General features: G+C 41.4%; 1 protein-coding gene across 8 annotated transcripts in view; it reads right to left on the minus strand.

The window, feature by feature from the left end:
• The window catches only part of MITF (melanocyte inducing transcription factor), a 227448-nt gene that overhangs the window by 187936 nt on the left and 18440 nt on the right, over nt 1-21072 (minus strand). The window contains exon 1 of one of the 8 annotated variants that reach the window (XM_082638961.1): nt 16768-16970. The exons of the other annotated variants lie outside the window; for them this stretch is intronic. The gene's annotated coding sequence lies outside the window, so the exon portion shown is untranslated. Of the gene's footprint in view, nt 1-16767; nt 16971-21072 lie in introns of those variants that run through there. 8 annotated transcript variants of the gene reach the window in all.

Consider the following 21072-nt stretch of genomic DNA (forward strand, 5'->3'; position numbering starts at 1 on the left):
TTGTTACACAGCAGTGGATAACTGAAATAAACCCTAAACATTCCTGAAATAAGCTCTAAACATTCCACTGAGAAAAGAGAGCCTAGGAACTGGCAATAATGAAGTGAACCAAGCCCACAGATGAGTGCTAATTAGTGTGCATCTTTTTTTTTTTTAAGTTGTACTATGTAAATTTAAAAATTGGGAGATCTCAAATAAAAATCTAGATTGCTGGCTTCTGAGAAACCAGAGCACGCACCACACTGGATCTACATTCCCACATGGTCATAACCAGCAGCAACAGAAGAGCAGTTACCCCCTCTAAAAAGGGCTCACTGTCCTGTCCAGTGCAACACAGCTTCACCGGGCCCACCTCCCCTCAATCACAGTGCCTGGTCTCTGTCAGATCATCTTTTAACCCGAGGTTTAGCAGAGTGAAAGACACACAACTGGTGCTCAATACCTATTTACTGAGCAATTGCACTAAGCATCAAATGCTCTTATCACTCCCACATGATTGCCAAATCCTGTATTGACTACCTTGGCTATCCTTTCCCATCCAATCCAATGACCGTGGTCTTCATGTCCTCTCTTAGATCATTGCAAGAAGCTCCAAAGGGTCTCCTAGCCTCCAGGCTGTACCTCCAATCCATTCCAGTCCATCCCCACTAGGATCACCCATTTAAAACACAGATTCAGGCATATCGTGGACTCCTCTCAAAAGTCTTCAGTGGATTTCTGGCTATGATATTGTACTAGATGGTACCATTGGAGAAAACGGGGCAAGTACTTGGGATCTCTGGGTAGTATTTCTTAAAACCATGTGTGTTAGGAATCTACCATTATCTCAAATACAAAGTTTAATTTTTAAAATCTATGAAAGTTTTAAAATGTACATATTCGTTGACCCATAATTATATCCACTTCTATCAAAATTGAATTTGTACGAATTTTTTAAGTGTCTTCAGTCGCTCCCCATCACCTGTGAGACAAAGTCCAAACTCACTCAGCCAGACTTTCAAGGCTCTCCTCGTTTTGTCCTCTATTAAAAACAGTAAATCTCTGAAATCCTCAAACATACCCTGCATGGGCTCAGCCTGGGGCCATCCTCCATCACCCTAAACCCTCATGGGTTTACAGCATTCTCCAACATGGGGTTCAAACCCTCTCTTCCCAAAAGCCTTCTTAAAGTCTCCCAGCAGAAATTAATCTCTCCTTATCCTACACCCCCTTGGATTTTACGTGCCTCTTCAGTGTGCCCCAGCCACCCTTGTTGCAGAGGTATTTTCCTATATGTATGTGATAGGGACCATAAAACTATCACTTGTTCTCATCCCAATTTCACAGAATCAACCAGTTCAGAGAGGTTAAATTATATTCCCAAGATGGCACAGCATAGCGGGAGGCTTGAGATGCCTCTTTCCAAAATCTCTGCTCCTCTCCTCTACCTCAGGGGCTGAAAAATTATTCATCTTCAGAACCACTCTTAGCTAAAACAGTCACTGAGAGAATTCTGCATATATTAGGTGGGGAGACTCTCTTGAATTAAACTGGAATAGAGGACGAATATTTGCATCTTACCATACCCTGAATAACATTACCTTCAAAAACAGTGAACAAATATTTCCTCTCTCTAGTTTTAAACTCAGAATAATTATATCCTTCACAGATACAAAAGCCATAGTAAAGGGGATGACATTTTCCATCCCTGCTTTTACATGCATATCAGTAAGAACACCAAATGGAATTCTCCTCATTTGCTCTAATCCCAAAGCGATCCACTGAGAGAGAGCTTATGGATAAGGAAGATTTGGAATAAATTTGAAAAAAAATGTCTTCTGCAGGTTGAGAACTTTAATCAGACAGAGGAAACGCTGGGTTTAATATATTTTAAGGACAATTCAGAGTTATATGTGTTTGAAGGTAACAAACAAAAATACAGTTGAAGTTTAAACACACCTCATAATTTACACGTTAATAGGAAATGATAGCTTGGGGCTGACTACAGAGTTAAGAGAAAACGTGTCCATTGAAAGCTCTCATCCATGTGATTAAACTCCTCTAAGTCCTCAAACATTTCATACCCCTTCATCCCTTACCAGAAACCTGGCTGAGGCCAACCAGGCGACTATTTGCATACAGCAGTTCCACTTCCTTTGCTTCCTTCTAACAGAACCATAATTTGCTCAGGACAGCAACGTGCCCAGTGAAGAGCTGCCATCTGACACAGTTCTGGCCAATGAGGTGCAAGGAGACACCTACAGGGGGTTTCTAGAAAGACTTGTGTTTTCCTGCTACAGGTCTTACCCTCTTATTTTTCCCCTCCTCTTAAAGCAGATGTAATGCCTGGAGGAGCAGCAGCCATCTTGCAGCCACAAGGTAAAAAGCATCAGAAATAAGCCAAGACAAATCACTGCAAGGATGGTTCTGACATCATGGAACCACTAAAAGAATGGCAGTGGTCACGTAGCCCTGTGCTTCTTGTATGGGAGACAAATGGATCCCCATCTGTTTAGGCAACTGTTAGTTGGCTATTGAGTTTCATGCATGAAAATGTAAAGCTGATTGAAACACAAACTCTGCCCCCAGAATCGTGCCTGCCCTAAAGCTCTCTCAGGTGACAGCTGTTCTACCTCACACCCCATGTACAAAGAAGAACTAATATCCACCCTCCCCAACCTGTTCCCTCCCAAGCACTCCATCTCTGTAAACAGCACTATTGTTCTACCACCTGCCCACGTGAGAAATCTAAAAGCCATCCTTCCCTCCTCACTGTCTCTCCACTTTAAGTCCAACCAATCACCCAGGGCTGTGCTTCCTCATCCCCAGTATTTCTCAGTCCCATCCATCTCTACAACCACCATGCAAGTCCAGGTGGGCATCATCTCCTACCTGCACTGCTCCTCATTGGTCTTCTTTGCCACCACCTTCTGCAATCCACTCTCTGTGCCCCTGCCACAGTGATCTTTCAGAAACACAAACAGGATCCTTTGGCTCCTGTTTAAAACTTTTCCATGCTTCTTATTGGCCTTTGAATAACGCCCACCCTCCTAATCATGGCTGAAAAGGTTCTCCATTGACACTGAACTCAAATTAACTTTCTCTCCAAGCTCCAGGCTTCAAACCAACCCACATCTCAGCAGATATATGCACATGCCTGGAGGAAGTTCTCCCACATATTTTTGATTGAATAGCTTTACTCATCCTTCCAGAACATATAATCTAGGAATTCCATCAGCACTTCCATATTTTGAATTGTGGGTTTCTACAACCTAGGTACGACCATTTGCAGTTCTCTGCACACCCAGTGGTTCAGGGCAAGTTCTCACCTTCCATTAAAACACAGGGGATTCCCGGGTCAATCACAAGACAAAACCCTGCTTTTCTCAAACGCCATTTATAGCTCTGGATTACAATCGCTGTTGTTGCTTCCCTAAACTTTTTGGGTTTTTTCTCCTTTTAAAAAAGGGAAGTTGAACTTAAAGATATATTGCAAAACAACGTAAAGGTTTAAATAGGGATACTGTAGACCCAGTGACCCAGACGACTGAAGTGGAAAATGTTACTAACACTGGAATCAGTGCTTATCCATTTCCGGTGATGTGTGGTTATGATGCATGGTTGTTAGTCCTAAATGAGATTTAACAGCAGAAATTCAAACAATGTCAAAACTTCATGAACACAATGCCAGTTAAGATATGAAATAGACACAGACTTGATTTAAACATGGTTCATGTGATGGCTTTTTATTTTTTTATTTTGGAAAGTTTAGCTCCTGACGTTTCCTATGAGTCATTTTCCATGAATATAAAACTGTCCAGCTAACACTGACCCTGACTAACTTTGATCTTTTGTAACACAGAAAATTGTAAATGCATGATTATAAGGCTTTTACTGAGTATTTTCAATTTGCTGAAATAGCTCCATTTATATAAATATATCAACTGTAACAACGGACCTCAACATCAATTTCCACACATTAGTCATATTGATTTCCAAAGAGGGTTTGTGGAATCCATCTTAGAATATACACTCTATATAAGACAGAGACATATTATCAGTAAATTTTTTTAAACGGAAACAATCTTAGTGATGGTAATAACAATGACAACAAAAGCCTTTGCTACAGCTATGACTTACTGAGTATTTTCCATGGTCCAGGCCCTATGCTAAGCACTACGCATATGCATTATCTCACTGAACTCTCACAGAACCTGGCACTACAACTAGAATCATCCCCATATTGCAAAAAGAAGAAACTGAGGCTAAAAGAAGTTAGCAATTTCTTCATGGTCAGACATCCAGTACATGCTGGAAACTGATTTATGATCCCAGACCATCCCTCTGCAGAACCCAGGCTTCTTAATCACAAGTGCAAACATCCACGTAACATTTATCATGTACCAGGATTTGACAAACACTCAGTTAATCTTCACAACAATCCTACATAGCAGCTATTATTACTATTCTCATTTTACACATGAGGAAACTCCAACATGGAAAGGTCAAGTTACTAGGTCAAAATGGTCCAGAGGATAAGCTGCAGATCCAGGATATGCCCCCAGGCCAGCACCTCCAGAGCATGTACCTTTAAACTACCGCCCTATCCACTGTACTATCCCCCAAGTAATAACATCTCTAGGGCATTTATCATGTGCTGGGCATTGCGAAACTTTCCATACACTACCTCATGAAATCCTCGAATAACTCTGAAGTAGGTGGTATTTTTATCTCCACTTTACAGATGGAGGGTCTGTGGCTCAGAGAAGTTAAGTCAGTTGCCCAGGGTCACACAGCCAAGTGCCACATTGGAAAATATAAAGAGCAACAGTTGGGTTTCGCTCCCTACCTCCCCAGTTCTTTTCCTGAGGCTTGAGTGGCTGGGAAACAATATGCATCAGACTTTCCACCTCTGTAAAACCATTCAGTTCGTGTAATTTAGGGTGTGACTATTCATAGATACCTTTCAGCTAATCTACTGGGAGCCAGTGCAACCACAATGCACACTTCAGAACAATGTATGCTTTCTCTATAGATTAAACACGCCAATCCAGCTTGGGAAAAGACCATCTGTGCAATATGAACACTTAGGACAATTTAGTTTTAAAAAGAAAGTCCACTGTTGTTGCTTTTCTTTTTCATACACAGTATGGAACTTCACTCTTTCTTCTAGAGAAAGTACCTCTCAGTTTTCTACTCCTATCCACTTAAAAGTCCCATTATTTAATCCCAAACAAATCTCTCCAAAAAGGCATTATGAATCTTGTTAAGAAAAAGCAATTGTTTCTTTATTCATTTTTAATAAAAAGAAAGGAGTACGATCTAAAAAAGAATTAAAGCTCATTTCTGGAAACAGTATTAAGAAATAAAAAATGCAACTACAGCAAAATAAATTGATAAATCAAAGCCTAACATGTCAGGCCCACACCAACTAAAGAATGCTGATTGGTGTGTGTCACTGGGTTTTGGTTTTTGCAGAGACAACTTTAATAGAATTCCACAAGGCCACAGAGTCACATGGAGACAAAAATCACATCTTCAGCATCCACAATAATATACAAAGTCAGTAACAGTTGTTACCCTTGGCCAGGATAGGCACAGACATTTAATATGAATAGACAAGAGAAAATGCAGAGTCTGCCTTTTAATCATTCTTTCATTTACGGACTCATTTAATCAACAAATATTTATACAGTGTCTATCCGTGGGCTAATCTCTGGGAACACAACGATGAACGAAAGAGCCACACTCTCTGACTTCATGGAGTTGGGAGACAGACAGTGAAGACATAGATGCATATAGGATAATTATGTAAGTAATTGAGTATGTAAGTTCCTAGTATGAAGGAAAAGATCAGGAAACCATAAAAGAATAGCACAGCAAGCTAATTCAGATGAGGGGGCAAGGAGCAACCTTTAATTTGAGACTGAAAGATGGAGCAGATAGTAGACAAAAGAGTGCTCAGAAAGCATTCAAGATGACAGAAAGAATGTGTGCAAAGGCCTGAGGTAGAAAAGAATTAAAAGAAGGCAATGCCACGGGAGTCAAGAACTCCTGGCTCTACTTCCAGCTCAACCACTAACCTGGGAATGTTCTTCACCTTTCTAGGCCTCAGTTTCCCCTCCAGCTCCAACAGCGTTCACTGGCACAGTCAACGGCCTCCTACGTGTTGCCACAAGGACAGCTTAGGTGCTAAAAGGCTGGCTTCATTCTTCTCAGAGTCGTGGCAGCAGGAACTATAGTAACTCCCACTAGCAGCAGTGCCTCCGGCACCCCACTCCCCACAACGTGCCAGGAGACTCAGTGGAAGGGCCAGTCTAGCCAAGTGGCAGCCCTGCTACCTCCTGGGAAGCTGTGTCCAGAATCATCAACCTGGAAACTTATGACATCTCTAGGCTGCCCAAGACAAGGTCAGTTAATAAAACATGAGGAATACATTATGTCAGTGGGTAAAATGACTGGAGCTCCAACTGACTCCTGACAAAAGAGTTCACGTGGAAGGCCTGAGATAAGGCAAAGGTAGGGCAATACTTCTCCACAAGGGAGACAGAGGAACTGACCAGCCATGCACCTCCCAGGGGCACCAGTCTGTATGGGGCAGTGAAACATCAAAAGAAGCAGAAGAAATATTCTGATGGAAGGGAGAGGATTGAGATGCCCAAAGGACATTCTCAAGTAATAAAAGATGGTCCCTACACTGCCTCCTAAAGAGGGTTAATTGCAGGACCTTGATGTACTAAACAGTGTGATGCAGGTTTGGAGCAGAGCCAAATTGCTCGGGGCTGTAGAAGAGAGGCTGCCACGCTCCTAACACCTCACACCTTGCACAGCACTAGGTCTAAATGGATGGTGCAAACGTACTTAAAGGATACTGGTGTGAAAGTTCACCTGATTAATCTGCCTAGGACTCCCACGGGCCTCAGGCTGGCCATGACTTCCTGCCCTCTTTCCTGCCATGAACACTACCTTCTGTGGTACTTTCTTAACCAGACCTGTCTCCTCCTACTCAACTGCTTGAGGGCAGAAGCTGTTTCTTGTTTACCACTCTACCCCAATTGATAGCTCACTGTAGCAGTGAGCTATCGATGAATTAGCTCTATGTCATATAATCAAAAACTAGTATTAAGGCTATAAGACAAATGCTTTATAATCTGCGTTGATCTAGACCAATAAGTCTGCGAGCAACCTTTAACGTCAATACATAAAATTACTTCATAGTTCGCAAGGTTTTCAGTGTGAGATGTTTATGGAAAATTACAAAAAATTAAAGTGCAGTATGAGACTTCATACACCTGAGGTCCTGCTCTGAATACACACAGAAATGAAATCAGCCACAAATATGAAATACTCAAACACATTGAGATTCGGTGGGGGGGAAATCAGTGAATGCAGAGAGGCCGTATCAAACCCTGGAAGGTCATTTAAAATTATCTACTCCACTAGCTTTGCTTTACAAGGTGGAAAAAAATTGAAGCTCAGAATGCTGAACTAATATGGCTCTACCTGGTGACAAAACCATGACTGAAATGATCTCCAACTTTTAGATCATTGTTTTCCCCACCACACTGGGCTGCCGGCTGCCACCTGAATTAATCACATCATGTTACTCCTGTAGTTGGAAATCCGCAAAGGCTCTCCATTTTTCATGAGTAAATGGGAAAGTGTGTACAAACCCCTACAGGGTTTTCCTCCACTTGGATCCCATTTCTTTTCATGCCTTTTCTACCACTTATCCCTTTGCTCAGCCTGTCCCAGCCACTGTGGTAGTTGTGCTGTTCTTGAATCAGGCACACTCCTGCCCAGGGCCTATGTCCTAATCCTTCCCTCTGTCTACTGAGCCTTTCCCCCCCAATACTGGCATGATCCACTCTCTCATCTCCTTCAGATTTTTCCTCCAATGTCATTTTCTCAGTGAGGCCTTCCTTGTCCACTCAATTTTAAGTTACATGTCACCCCAAACCCATCCATGCTTTATTTTCTCTAGAGCACGCATTGCCATTTAACATACTGTAAATTTTACTTATTTATATATTTACTTCTACAGTTCTCTCCTTCTCCACCATGTAAGCTCCATGAATACAAGGATTTTCAACCATCTCGTTCACTTACCTGTTCTTCGAACCTAGATGAATGCCTGGCCCACAGTAAAACCTCATAAATATAAGTTGAATAACTGGTTATATGGATTGATGGATGGAATTCAAAAGTGGCTCAAATCCAGAGAATTTAAGAGCTGTGAAATGTCTGACAGAATCTGGCAGCCCCTGGGAAACAGCCTGTGGCCTGGGTGTCATCTACCATCACTATGTGCCCACTCCAGAACTGGCATTCACTGATACTCTGGGTGAAAGACAGTAAACTAAGGAATGAGGTGACATGAAGACTTGTCAAAGCAGTCCCGTTTGAGGCTTCATGACTCTCGGTTAGAGAGGTAACTAGCAAGCCAATATTTTTTATCAGCAACAAGATGCCTCTTACATGTCCAGATGCAGAAATCACTTCTGAATTGCTTCCCTGTGCCCTTCAGCTTAAGTAGAAGGGGACAGTTTGCTCAGATTGGACATCCCAAAAAAGAGACAAAATTTCAAAAACTGGCATGAACCCACATCTGCTATGAAGCCTGAATGGCTGGCACAGCCGAACCTCCATGCATCATTCTAAACATAAAACACCAAGCTTCAATTATACCTTAATGACAGATATATAAAGGAAGATACTAAGAGTAGCCAAAAACAAGGCAGTAGGAACCAAGGGCAGATATTAAAACTATGTAATATTTGGCCCAGTCATAAAGAACAACAACAACAACATTCAGACAGACCCAAACTAACATAAGCAGTTTATGGTCTTTCATGTCTAAGAACCCAGTGAAGGTTTGCATCTAGGTTATATCTCACCCCACCAGCACCTGAAATAGCAAAAACATCCACAAAGAGCTACCTGTCTGAACTTGAAAGACACAAGCTAGTCCTAATTTACAAACAGGAAATAGCAGGGACCTCTAAATGTCTTGCTAATGTCTAGTCTAATTTAGACCTTGACAGCCCAACAAATAGACAAATTGAAAACTAGAGTTTTCCATTCCCACTATCAGTGGTCCCTCCCATGCAATGGACATGCTACTCAATCCAATGTTCCTCATGACACGCCTTATTATCCGTTGACCAATGTGAACTCCCTGTTCCATTTTAATACATTTCCTGGAGAGTTTGGGGTGATCTCTACAAGTTCCAAACGCTGGAGCCAAATGCTGTTGAAAAATATTCTAGCATTTACTGCAATGGTAACTCTTACCTTCCAGTACTCCACATTTCCATAGCTAAATCCAAGATGGGGATAGCTCTTCTCTTAAACCTACAACGCCTGAAGCAGATGTTTGTGTATTATATGCCATCTGTAGACACCTCCCCACTTGCTAATGGCACACAGCTGGAGAATCATTTGGGACCATTCAAAATTATTAAGGCTATAAACTCTGACTTGGGTCAAGTCTAATAAACAAGTGACATCCCAAAAGGAAATGAGTTAAGCTAGCCTTCAAAGTCATTTAAGCAAATATTCCCATGGTCAGAGTACCTCACAAAAAGTCTCTCATTAAATTCTTCTGCTGTTGATTTTGTCCAATTTAAATCAGAGATCACTGGAAATGCTCATTTCAGGAAAAACCCACATTTCAATGGAGTGACTTTCAGTGGGTTTGAAGTGACTAACGAAGAGTCTCTGAAGGTTGCCCAGGTCTCTCGGGCCACCTCACACATAGCAACAGCAGGTGCATGAAAAAATATTTAGGAAGCCAGCATGGAATGAGCCCACCTCCTCCTATATAAAGTCAAGTTCCTGATCTGGAAATTCTAGACCATGAACAGTCACACAGGAGAGAAGAGGTCATAGCCAGTGATGGTGCTATGTATATTTTTGACAGGTCTAAATAACATATTCATTTCATAACGTGGCCACCTTCAGGCTAAGACTACACCTAGAACACTTCATTTCCCCCAATGAAATCATTCTCATCTTTGAAAAATTCTCTCCAATATGACCCTCCAAGAAGCCCTTCTTAATACAGTGTAATCCATTCCTACTCCATCTGTTCTTCAGATTTAATCACTTCCTACATTCAGCCATCTGGGACCTGGCTTTACTTGCCTTAGACCCTGACTTTATTTATTTTGTCTTGTGTCATAATGGTTTCTTGCTTTACTGTTCCACTTAACACTAAGGATTTGGGGGACCAGAACTATCCTTTCAATTCCTCTCTACCTCTATGCAGTTGCTTCACACCCAAGAGATACTCTAAATAAATACTGGTTGAATGGAAAGAATCTCAGTTTTGGATTTAATTCTCTCAACGTCTACAACTAGTCTAACAGCTTAAGACCCAAACCTACTTAAAAATTAACTTAAGTTTTAAGTACAATGAAATCACTCTAAGTAATTAACCTAACCACTTGATGTGTTTATTTTCCTAGTTTGGAAAAACAGGCCAGCCACTGGGTATGACCATTCCTAGATAGGTAACTCTAAGAATAATGAGGTAATTTCCTTCAAAGAATGATGAGATTTTCAGGATTCTCTGGAATACACACCTCCCCATTAATGTGTCATTATTAATACCCAGCTCACTTTGGGTAGAAATGACACTAGAGCACTTCAGAATTTTCAAGCAACTCCTCATTACATAGTACTCAGGTGTCAACATAATCTCAGTGTGATGGTCCCACTGCTCACAATGAATTAGGAGGCATATTTACTAGAGATACTAGGAAATGTCCCATCAAATTTGTGTAACTATTTCTATGCTCATGTTCCAAGGATTTCATTCCCTGTGTTTGCATAAGCATCCACATACCTCTCAGTGAGTAAAAAAAAAAAAAGGATCAGAGGGTAAAGGGGTAAGTATTACCCCAAAACTAGGATTGCCAGATCTAACAAATAAAAATATAGAATGCCCAGTTAAATGTAAATTCAGATGATCAAAGAATAATTTTTTTAGTATAAGCACTCCATGAAATATTCAAGGCATGTATTTTCTAGTATAAATAAAAAATTATTCTTTGTGTGCAATTCAAACTTACCTGGACATCCAGTATTTTATCTGGCAACCCGACTCCAAACCCAGAAATTGTATTAAAGAAAAAAAAAGAAAGAAAGAAAAAAGAAAGCACAGAGCAATGAATGCATTTTGTGAAGGTTTAATTTTCAGAAAGAATACAATAAGTCATCTATAGCATTATAGAACATTTCAGAAAGCTCAACATAATGACTGCAAGAAAAACAGAAAGTGAAGTACACTGAGTACTAAACTAACTATGTGCTGGGTACTATTCCAAATTATCTCATTTAATTCTTACCCCATCTTCATGAGGTAGGAACTATTATTATTACTATTACTATTATTATTATTATCAAAGAAAGCAAGATACAAGATGAACAAGTTGCACAATGTCACAGACTAGTAGAGAGTCAAACACAGGCAGGTTTAACAAAAGGGCTTAACATGCTTAACGGCTACCACATTTTACAGGTGAAGAAATTGAGAATCTTAGCATTTTGCCCAGACACACAGCTGCTCATCAGTACAGCTGGGATTCAAACCTAGGAAAGTCTGAATCCAGAGTCTTGGTCCCAACAATACACTACCTCTCCAAGTCATGCAAAATGGGGAAAGTCCCTTTCCCACCTAAACCAGCTGCGATTACCACTGTCATAAGTCAGAATGCTTCATCTTCAAAGAACAGTGCCTGAACCTAGAATGGCCTCCTCGGAATTCTTATCAGATCCATCCAGCTGAATTTTGACTCCTTATAATCTAAAGGTTATCCTGAGTTAGATGGGGAATGTGGAGAAGAGTTCTATTTGGGGGAAGAATTTGTGGTTGCTGTCATTTCTGTACCAAAACATCTCTTTCAAATAAGCCACTTATCTGATGCATACCAGTCTTGCTGCCTGGAGACAAATTCTTCTTCCTGCACATGAATCCCAAACACTGGCTATAACCTGGAACACAGACAGGAAGGCCAATGTGAACCAGCCACCAAAGCCACCTTCAAGATCCAATTATGTGTGAAAAGATGACAAGAGCTAAGATTTTTCTGCTTGGATCTAGAACTAAACAACCAGCATTACTGCATGTAAAACATCAGAGTTCAGAAAACATCAGAAGCTATCCAGAACTTTACCTGGGGCAGAGTTGCCTATGGGAACCCTCATATGCATTATTTTAGGTGTTTGTCTACCTCTGGAATGAAGACAGATGCCTTTAATCAGAGAGAGAAAGAGAGTGAGAGTGAGAGTGAGAGTGAGAGAGAGAGAAAGAGAGAGAGAGAATGAGAGGGAGTGTGTGTTTAAGCATGTGCCATACAAGGCATATACAATACAATGCTTACCTAACTTTCCCCTCAAAATTTCCTAGAGCAGAGAGCACGTTGCTCAGAACATGAGTTAGCTGCAAGAAAAGGAGGGGGTTGTCTGTGGATAGAATGGACACAAAGAATTTTTCTCATGTAACTTATAACTACGTAGTAATCTATAACCGTCTGAATACTTGACTGTGTCTCCCATGAGAATATAGGCTTCTTGAGAGCAGGGACCATATCTGTTGTATTCACCATTGTGTTTCCCAGGTATATGGTACAAAACAGGCACCCAGTGATAGGATGAATGAATGAATGAGCAACCACTACTGCCACCAGTAAGCAGTGTGCACACAATCTTACTTTTGGCCTCACTGCCCTTAAAATCTGTAACCAAGACTTGTATCCTCTTGCAATCCCAACCTCCCTTCGGGGCTGAATAGTGCATGTGTATCATCATTTCTCACAAAGACTATTAAGCTGGCACCCTCCTAACTGGCCTCTGTGACACTAGACCTTGGCCATCTTCCAACCTGTTCTTCATTTGGCAGCCAGAGTACTATTTCTCTGCTTAAATCCGGCCATGCTCCCTGGTGCTCCAGCCACATTCAAAAGCTTACACTGTCCCAAAGGCACCATACTTGTGCTGTACTTCCAAGGCTCCCGTCTACCCCGAAGGCTCTCCTCTCATTTGCTTGGCAATCATCTTTCCATAATGAACTCAAACTTTATTTTTCTATGAGACTTTACTCATCCTTCTCCCCTCAGAGGAACCAACCCCTCCATTTTTTGTCCCTGAAGGTATAATTACAGACCTAGCATCACATTCATGTCACTGTGAGTTACAAGAAGGCAGAGCCCATGTATTATGGACTGGCCATTTTATCACTAGCACAGTGTCTGGCATGTAGTGGGTGTTGAATAATCCCTTCCTTGATGGATAAGTGGGTTTTGGAAAATAAGAGTGGAAAACTTTGGTAAGCTAATCATTTCTTGATCTCTTACTGTGCTAGAGGAATACTGTCTGGACCCATTCATTAAGTTCTATATTTATCTGCTAAATCTACCAGAAAAATTAATGAAAGGAGGGACAATGGTGTGTTCTGTTGTTGCTATTATGAACACCTGCTGAGCAAGAGACTTCATAGAATACTGCCTACTTGTAATTGGGATTGAGGTATCAAAAACAAAAGGACCCAAAAGCAAGGAACCATGGTAAGGGACCTCAGAAAGAAGATACTTCTGGGATAGCAAATAAGTTTTGCCCCTAATGTCCATGGTGAGACGTGGAAGCCTGGAGCAATGAATTCAGAAGGGCCCAAGGCTCCTCCTGGGTTTACACAACAAAGGGAGATGACTGTAGGCGGTATCTACAGTGGTATAGCCGGGGGCAGAAGCAGTCGAGTACTACCACACAGTCACCTTGATCTAGTCCTTCCCCTTCACTGGACATAAGAGGAGACAGAGCCCTCAGAAATGGTTAGCTGAGGGTCACACGATTAGTGAGTGGCACAGCTGGCCAATACGTGCATTCATTCAACATTTACTGAGTATGAGGTCCTGCATGGTGCCATCTGCTGAGATAAAATGATGAACAAAAATATTCATGGTCATCAACCTAGTGAAATTCAGTTTCCTCGAAGTCTAATCCATAGGTCCTCCTACTACCTCAATAATGTCTCCAACTCCCACCTCCCCACTATAAAACTCCCATTTTATTGTATGTAGTGACATTGCCCAGAAAAATATAAAAACTCTTTTTAAAAAAATACCTAATTCCAAACAGTTCAACCAATTCATAACTATTCATTCTCCCCCCCATTCTATTTATCCAAACTTTTAAAAACTCACATTTAACCAATAACTCCATAGTGATATTTGAAATTTTTTTCAGATAGCTATATCATTCCCAAATCTTATCATCAAAGAACTTATCACAATGTTAAAAGGAAGTGTTAGCTAAGCTTATAGAGACCCTATAGTTCACATTTTCCAGAGGTTGAACAACCATCTTTATACTGAGGAGCTCAAATGAGTGCTTAATAGTTCTTACAGCAAGGAAATTCTATTTTTAAACCTAATCTGAATCTTACCACTAAAAGTTAAACTAGATCCACTGTATCATCAAAGACAACAGAAAAGAACCAGTCACCACCTTACATCAAATAGTGGAGTACATATGCTTTCGGTCTGCAATTCTTCAGTTTCATCTTTTTCTCTTTAAAAATGAGAAAAAGGGCTTCCGTGGTGGCGCAGGGGTTGGGAGTCCGCCTGCCAATTCAGGGGACGTGGGTTCGAGCCCTGGTCCGGGAAGATCCCACATGCCGCGGAGCAACTAAGCTCGTGCGTCACAGCTGCTGAGCCTGTGCTCTAGAGCCCGTGCTCCACAACGGGAGAGGCCACCGCAATGAGAAGCCCGAGCACCGTGGCGAAGAGTGGCCCCTGCTCACCTCAACTAGAGAAAAGCCCGGGTGCAGCAACAAAGACCCAGTGCAGCCAAAACTAAAATAAATAACTTTTTTTTAATGAGAAAAAATAATTTGTGGGAAAAGTTAGCAGGAGAAGGGACTGCTCTGAAATCTTAAATAATTTAGCCAAAAAAAATTTTTTTTCAAAGAAAGTAACTGACCCAAAAAGATATATTTATGTACCTATAATTTTCACTAAGGAGTTTCCATTTTGACTCTGGAGTAAACACATGATTTTTCAAATTCATGGTCTGCAAAATCCCGAGGCACCAAGGAACACTTATTTCCATAGAGTAGAAAGAGACATTCTGGCCTTATTCTAAAGAGGACACCAGAAAACAAAACTAATACTGTGAACAAACAAATCTTAGCTAAAACTCATTGAAATAATCCAAATGGTTTCCATTCCAGGGAAAATAGTAAGTCAGCAGTTTGCATACGGCTGCCTTTTCCAAATACACAAAATAAGCAAAAACACCACCAGAGGAAAGTGCAAATGCTGAACCCTTTCTATTTCTGTTTCCATGGACTGCAATTCAATCAATACCGCCGCCTGCAGAGCTCTGCCGCCATTTATGCACACTTCCAGGTGGCCTCCAATGTCCCACCCAGAGAGTCCAGAGAACTCCCAGACAAGGTTTAGGGAGCCATCAATCAAGCCACACAGAGGGTGACAAGAAAGTCTGGACCCGAGACTCCAACTGCTAGAACAAGCACTGGAAATCCAGAAAAATTAATCTTTGAAGGTGTCGAGCAACCAGAACTCTCACCAAGAACATTCAGATTCTAAATAAGAAAACAATGGGGACAGAGGTAGGCATTCCTTAAAGAACAAAAGGCTCTGGAGAAAAACGTAAATGAATCACAACCCTTCACCTACTACCATTAACAGCCTGGAGCTGGCAAAGGGCTGTTGAATAAAAATATTCTATATAAGGAAACTTAAGGGAAGTATTCAAAACCCTTCAACCAGGATAGAAGACAACTCGATGTGCAAAATCCTAAGTGGGGAAAGTATATCCGAGGTTATTAAAGAGCATTAATAACTCTTAATGATTAGGGTAGCATCATAAAAACCAAATTATTTTTGAAGAATAACATCAACAGAAAAGTGCTGTTTTAACTTCAAGACAGAGAACTTACTTCCAAACCCCCATCCTCCTACAGAACTTGAAAGGACAATAATTAGTCAAGAAAACAGCAAAATGAGGAAGTGGTATTCTCTTACAATTTCTGTTAATCCCCACCAGCTGTAATTTAAGAAATTCAGTGACATCAGCGTTTATACTGGATCCAGCAAGAATGACAGAACTACAAATGCAGAATCATATGAGAGGTGGGGAAAACAAACGTGGGGGCAACTGGAAAACACATCTGAAGATGTGGAAAATTAATTCACTTTGCAGTGAATCACTTCAACGGCTTCAAACACCAACACTGCCAAAAAAAAAACAAAAACAAAAAAAAACCCAGAAAAAGTGGAAAAGGAAGGATAAGCACCCCAAAACCTAATCAAATGATCCAGTGGAACGTCTGAAAAAAAGAATGTCACTGAAATAAGTGAAGTAAACATTTCTGAAAACAGACAGAAAGCAATCTAACCATTTGTAAATGACAAGAACCAAAGATTCAATATTATACAAAGATTGTCACTCTTCAAAAAAACATATGCTATACGAGAACCTGTAAAAACTGAGTTACTTTGGTTATTACTTGCATTACCTTCTTGAAGACAGAGTCAATTCCATGGTCTCCTTTTCCCCCAGAGAGAGAAAACAGCTCGTGAAAAAACCATTGCAGTAATTTCAAGGTGTCCCATCTGAGTTCACAGATGGACCTGGAACAGGTCTGAACTCCCAATATAAATGCCAACCATTACCTTTTACTCATGTCAGAGTCAGAGGGAGAAGAAAACCACACCAAACCTGACTGACCAAACAACCTATAGAAGAGTTGAAAAGACTCACCATGGCTGCCTCAGCCCTTTGGCTGAACATTGAGTCCACTGAACCGTCTCAGAAAGGAGATGATTACAAAGATGTGATTGTAGCTGCTCTGCCACACGCTTACATGCAACTTCTCTCAACACTAGCAAGACTAAATGAGAGATGGAGTGATAATTAATAGGATTCTTGGCAGCAGGAGCCAGCTTCTTGAACAAACCAGTAATTGCTGCCTACTTAAAATGACAGAGAATCCAGCCAGCAAAGAGGGAGGTGCTAACAATGGGAATCATAAAAGGTAAAAAAGACTTACATCAACAGGTTACTTGGCTCCCATTCAAAACTACCTCCTTATCTACACACTCAGTTAATAATGCGAGCAAATAAACTGAAAATCACATACAGGAGGACTAGAGATCAATAATCCTTCCAGAAGTATTACCACAGATTTCCCTGATGTCCCTTCCACACTCTCTCCAACACCCAAAATGTCATACATTGATCATGAAGATAACTATCAACTTGTACATGATGTCATACTGGAAAAGAACATTTTTCCCATAAGTGATACATTTGACTTGGACATCCTTTGAAAATAACCAGGCTGTTAAGAAACTTTTAACAGCAGCCACAGACACAGTTTACGCTCTCCAGTCTGAAATTAAAACAATTTCTTGGTTGTAACCTCTCTAGGAAAGAAAAGGTATTTAGCTCAGAAGTTTTTTACCGGTATGACTGAAGATTTCTGGCAAGGTAGAGGACAGTTAGCACCCAGTATCTCCAGTTTAGACCTCCCAACCCCAAGAAATAATAGTACTGATTACCAAACACTCAACTAGACAATATCCCCTCAGAGAAGACCAGTATCTACTGAACACTCCCTAGCAAGAAATAGACCAACGAACCTCTAACATCTTTAGATGCCCAGAGACATGGAGAGACGAGGATTCCATCTTCTGCCATGGGGGAGATGTCTGGAGAGATAAACCAGGGAGGCAGGCACATAGTTTCATAACGATTAATGCTGACCAAAACTCTTCATAAAATCAACTCCACAAGTAAAGACCCACCTCGTTCATTCGCTCAGGAAATGCCTGGCTCTCTGATGGTCTTGCAGAGGATGACCTGATGGATGCTCTACAAAAAACAGATCATTGAAAGACTAAGGGCTTCCTGACAAGATGCAGCCCAGGAGTCCCTATGGATAATATCTCATGGAAATCTCCAACTTTTCTCGTGGCAGCTAAAGATGCATGTGAGGTAGTAAATCAGGAGCAGGAGCGTTGAAAACTCAAATGGTTTACATTTTTCTTAGTAGGCATGAGAATTAAGTGTTGTTTTTTATTTGTGTTCGTCTTTCTCCTTTCCCACTAATAAAAAGTAAGAATGCCTTTACATTCATTCGGTGAATGTCTAACCTATCACTGCTGGAACCCACTGAGTATATATATATGGCTCATCGTTAAAGCCACCATCTAGTATTTTTATAACTTCTCCCTCTCTATTAGATCCTTATATCCTATTATTGAAAATATTTAACTCAATACTTTGCAATGACTAATGTTCTTAACGCCCAAATGTCAAGGCAGAAGTTATGTTCATTATACAACATTATGATGTTTCAAGACCTTTGGCATTCAAAGATAAACAGTCCAGAATGTAATAGACTGGCTACGACTTCATAAAGACATACATGAAAAGCAATTAACAACTCAGGTTAGAGGGGAAAAATAGAGAGATGAATGGAAAACACCAAGATGTTAGGAGCTACATGTTCAATGGTAGCCCACAAGGATGGGTATGTAGACAAGACTTCTTGATGTCACCAACTAGGGCCATTCAAAGATCTTTAATGGGGCTTCCCTGGTGGCACAGTGGTTGAGAGTCTGCCTGCCGATGCGGGGGACACGGGTTCATGCTCCGGTCTGGGAAGATCCCACATGCCGCGGAGCGGCTGGGCCCATGAGCCATGGCCGCTGAGCCTGCGCTCCGCAACGGGGGAGGCCACAGCAGTGAGAGTCCCGCGTACCAGAAGAAAAAAAAAAAAGATCTTTAAAGAGGAATGAGGAAAATCTATAACTTAATACCACACGCTTGTGAATGATTAAGCATCCACCGTCCCACCTTTTGCTACCTCTCTTGAAGTCTTCACAGCCTATCTCCTTTAAATCATCAGAAACAGCTTTGAAAACAAAGGACTATTCAGCCAGGCATTCTGTGAGTACCTTTAATAGATCTATTTATCTTGGATTAAGATGTTCAACCGTACCCAGAGTCTCCCTTTACTTCATCAGACACCTAGTCCTCTTTCTATTCCAAAATCAACATGAGTTGTTGCCCCTGATCTCTTCCTATCCTGCCTCCCCGCTCCATGCCCCAATATATACAGTAACCACTTCAGTAGGGCAGATAAGAAGGTAAGCTTTGAAGTTAGACAGTCCTCCAGTTTAAGTCTTGGTTCCACCCTTATTTGAATGACCTTCGGCAAGTGACTTATGATGGCGCAGCCTCAGTTTCCTTTAAAATGGGATCCTGCCCACCTCACAGAATTAAGTATACAAAGCATTTGAAATGTACCTAGTACGTGTCTTAATATGTTTGTAATTCAACTAGATCTGAGTTATTCATTCCTGCTGTTTCAGCTTCTTGACTTTTCTAACACAGGAAAAATCTGAAAAAAAAAAAAAAATTACATAGGTACCCTCCTTATCCCAGGACTAAGACAGATGGACAGACAGACACACACACACATGCACATATACATACACATACAAAGTAAAGAAGCCATTCTTTTTATTTTTTTTAACTTTTTATTTTATATTGGAGTATAGCCGATTAACAATGTTGTGATAGTTTCAGGTGCACAGCAAAGCGACTCAGCCATACATATTCATGTATCCATTCTCCCCCAGACTCCCCTCCCATCCAGGCTGCCACATAACATTGAGCAGAGTTCCCTGTGCTCTACAGTAGGTCCTGTTGGTTACCCTTTTTAAATATAATAGTGTGTACATGTCATTCCCAAACTCCATAACTATCCCTTCCGTCTACCCTTCCCCACTGGTAACCATAAGTTTGTTCTCTAAGTCTGTGAGTCTGTTTCTGTTTTGTAAATACGTTCATTTGTATCATTTCTTTTTAGATTCCGCATATAAGCGATATCATACAATATCTGTCCTTTCTCTGTCTGACTTACATCACTCAGTATGACAATCTCTAGGGTCCCTCCATGTTGCTTCACATGAAGAAGCCATTCTTTTTTTTTTTTTTTTTTTTTTTTTTTTTTTTTTTTTTGCTGTACGCGGGCCTCTCACTGCTGTGGCCTCTCCCGTTGCGGAGCACAGGCTCCGGACACACAGGCTCCGCGGCCATGGCTCGCGGGCCCAGCCGCTCCGCGGCATGTGGGATCTTCCGGGATCGGGGCACGAACCCGTGTCCCCTGCATCGGCAGGCGGACTCTCAACCACTGCGCCACCAGGGAAGCCCGCCATTCTTTTAATAATACACAAGGATACGTTATGAAAATGCAAAAGGTACAGATGCAAGGCAGAAAAAGATGCAACTTTCAATACCTTAACTCCAGTGTTCTATCATTGTCATCACTTTAACCGCAGTGGGTTTCGGTGTCCAAAACGCAGAAGAAATTAAAGCACTAACACAAGACACAGCCTGTAGTAGGGCTCTGAAATGCTAGGTGTTGCTGTTATTACTGTTGTTGTTTGTTCTTCTTTGTTGTTACTAAATTGTATGATGTATCTGCTGTGTCACTCGAAACTACTGGACCTACTGAAAACAATTCTTTTCTTCCTTCCTTCCTAAAAGAATTCCAAGCACTCTAAACAAGTACTCAGTTAACCTTTACAATAATGACTAGGCTTATAATTATAATATGCTAATTTCCAATACACTGAGAAGTCAAAAACATCACCTTTATCTTCTAGGCCATGAGTAAGTTGAGCCTGGTTACTTCAAAAACTGCCTGCAGGGCTTCCCTGGTGGCGCAGTGGCTGAGTCCACCTGCCAATGCGGGGGGTGGGGGTGGGGCGCAGGTTCGTGCCCCGGTCCAGGAGGATCCCACGTGCCCCACGTGCCGCGGAGTGGCTGGGCCCGTGAGCCATGGCCGCTGAGCTTGCGCGTCCGGAGCCAGTGCTCCACGGCGGGAGGGGCCACAACGGTGGGAGGCCCGCGTACCGCAAAAAAAAAAACAAAAAAACTGCCTGCACCAAAATTTCTAAGCCATTTTACTGCTTTCTGCTGGATTCTTCAGCAGTGATCCCCACAATTTCTCTGTGCTCTTTTCCCAGGTCCCCATTCTCACTCTCCACCTTC

This window comes from Mesoplodon mirus (assembly GCF_964341445.2).
Source record: "Mesoplodon mirus genome assembly, chromosome: 12".
Classification (NCBI taxonomy): Eukaryota; Metazoa; Chordata; class Mammalia; order Artiodactyla; family Ziphiidae; genus Mesoplodon; species Mesoplodon mirus.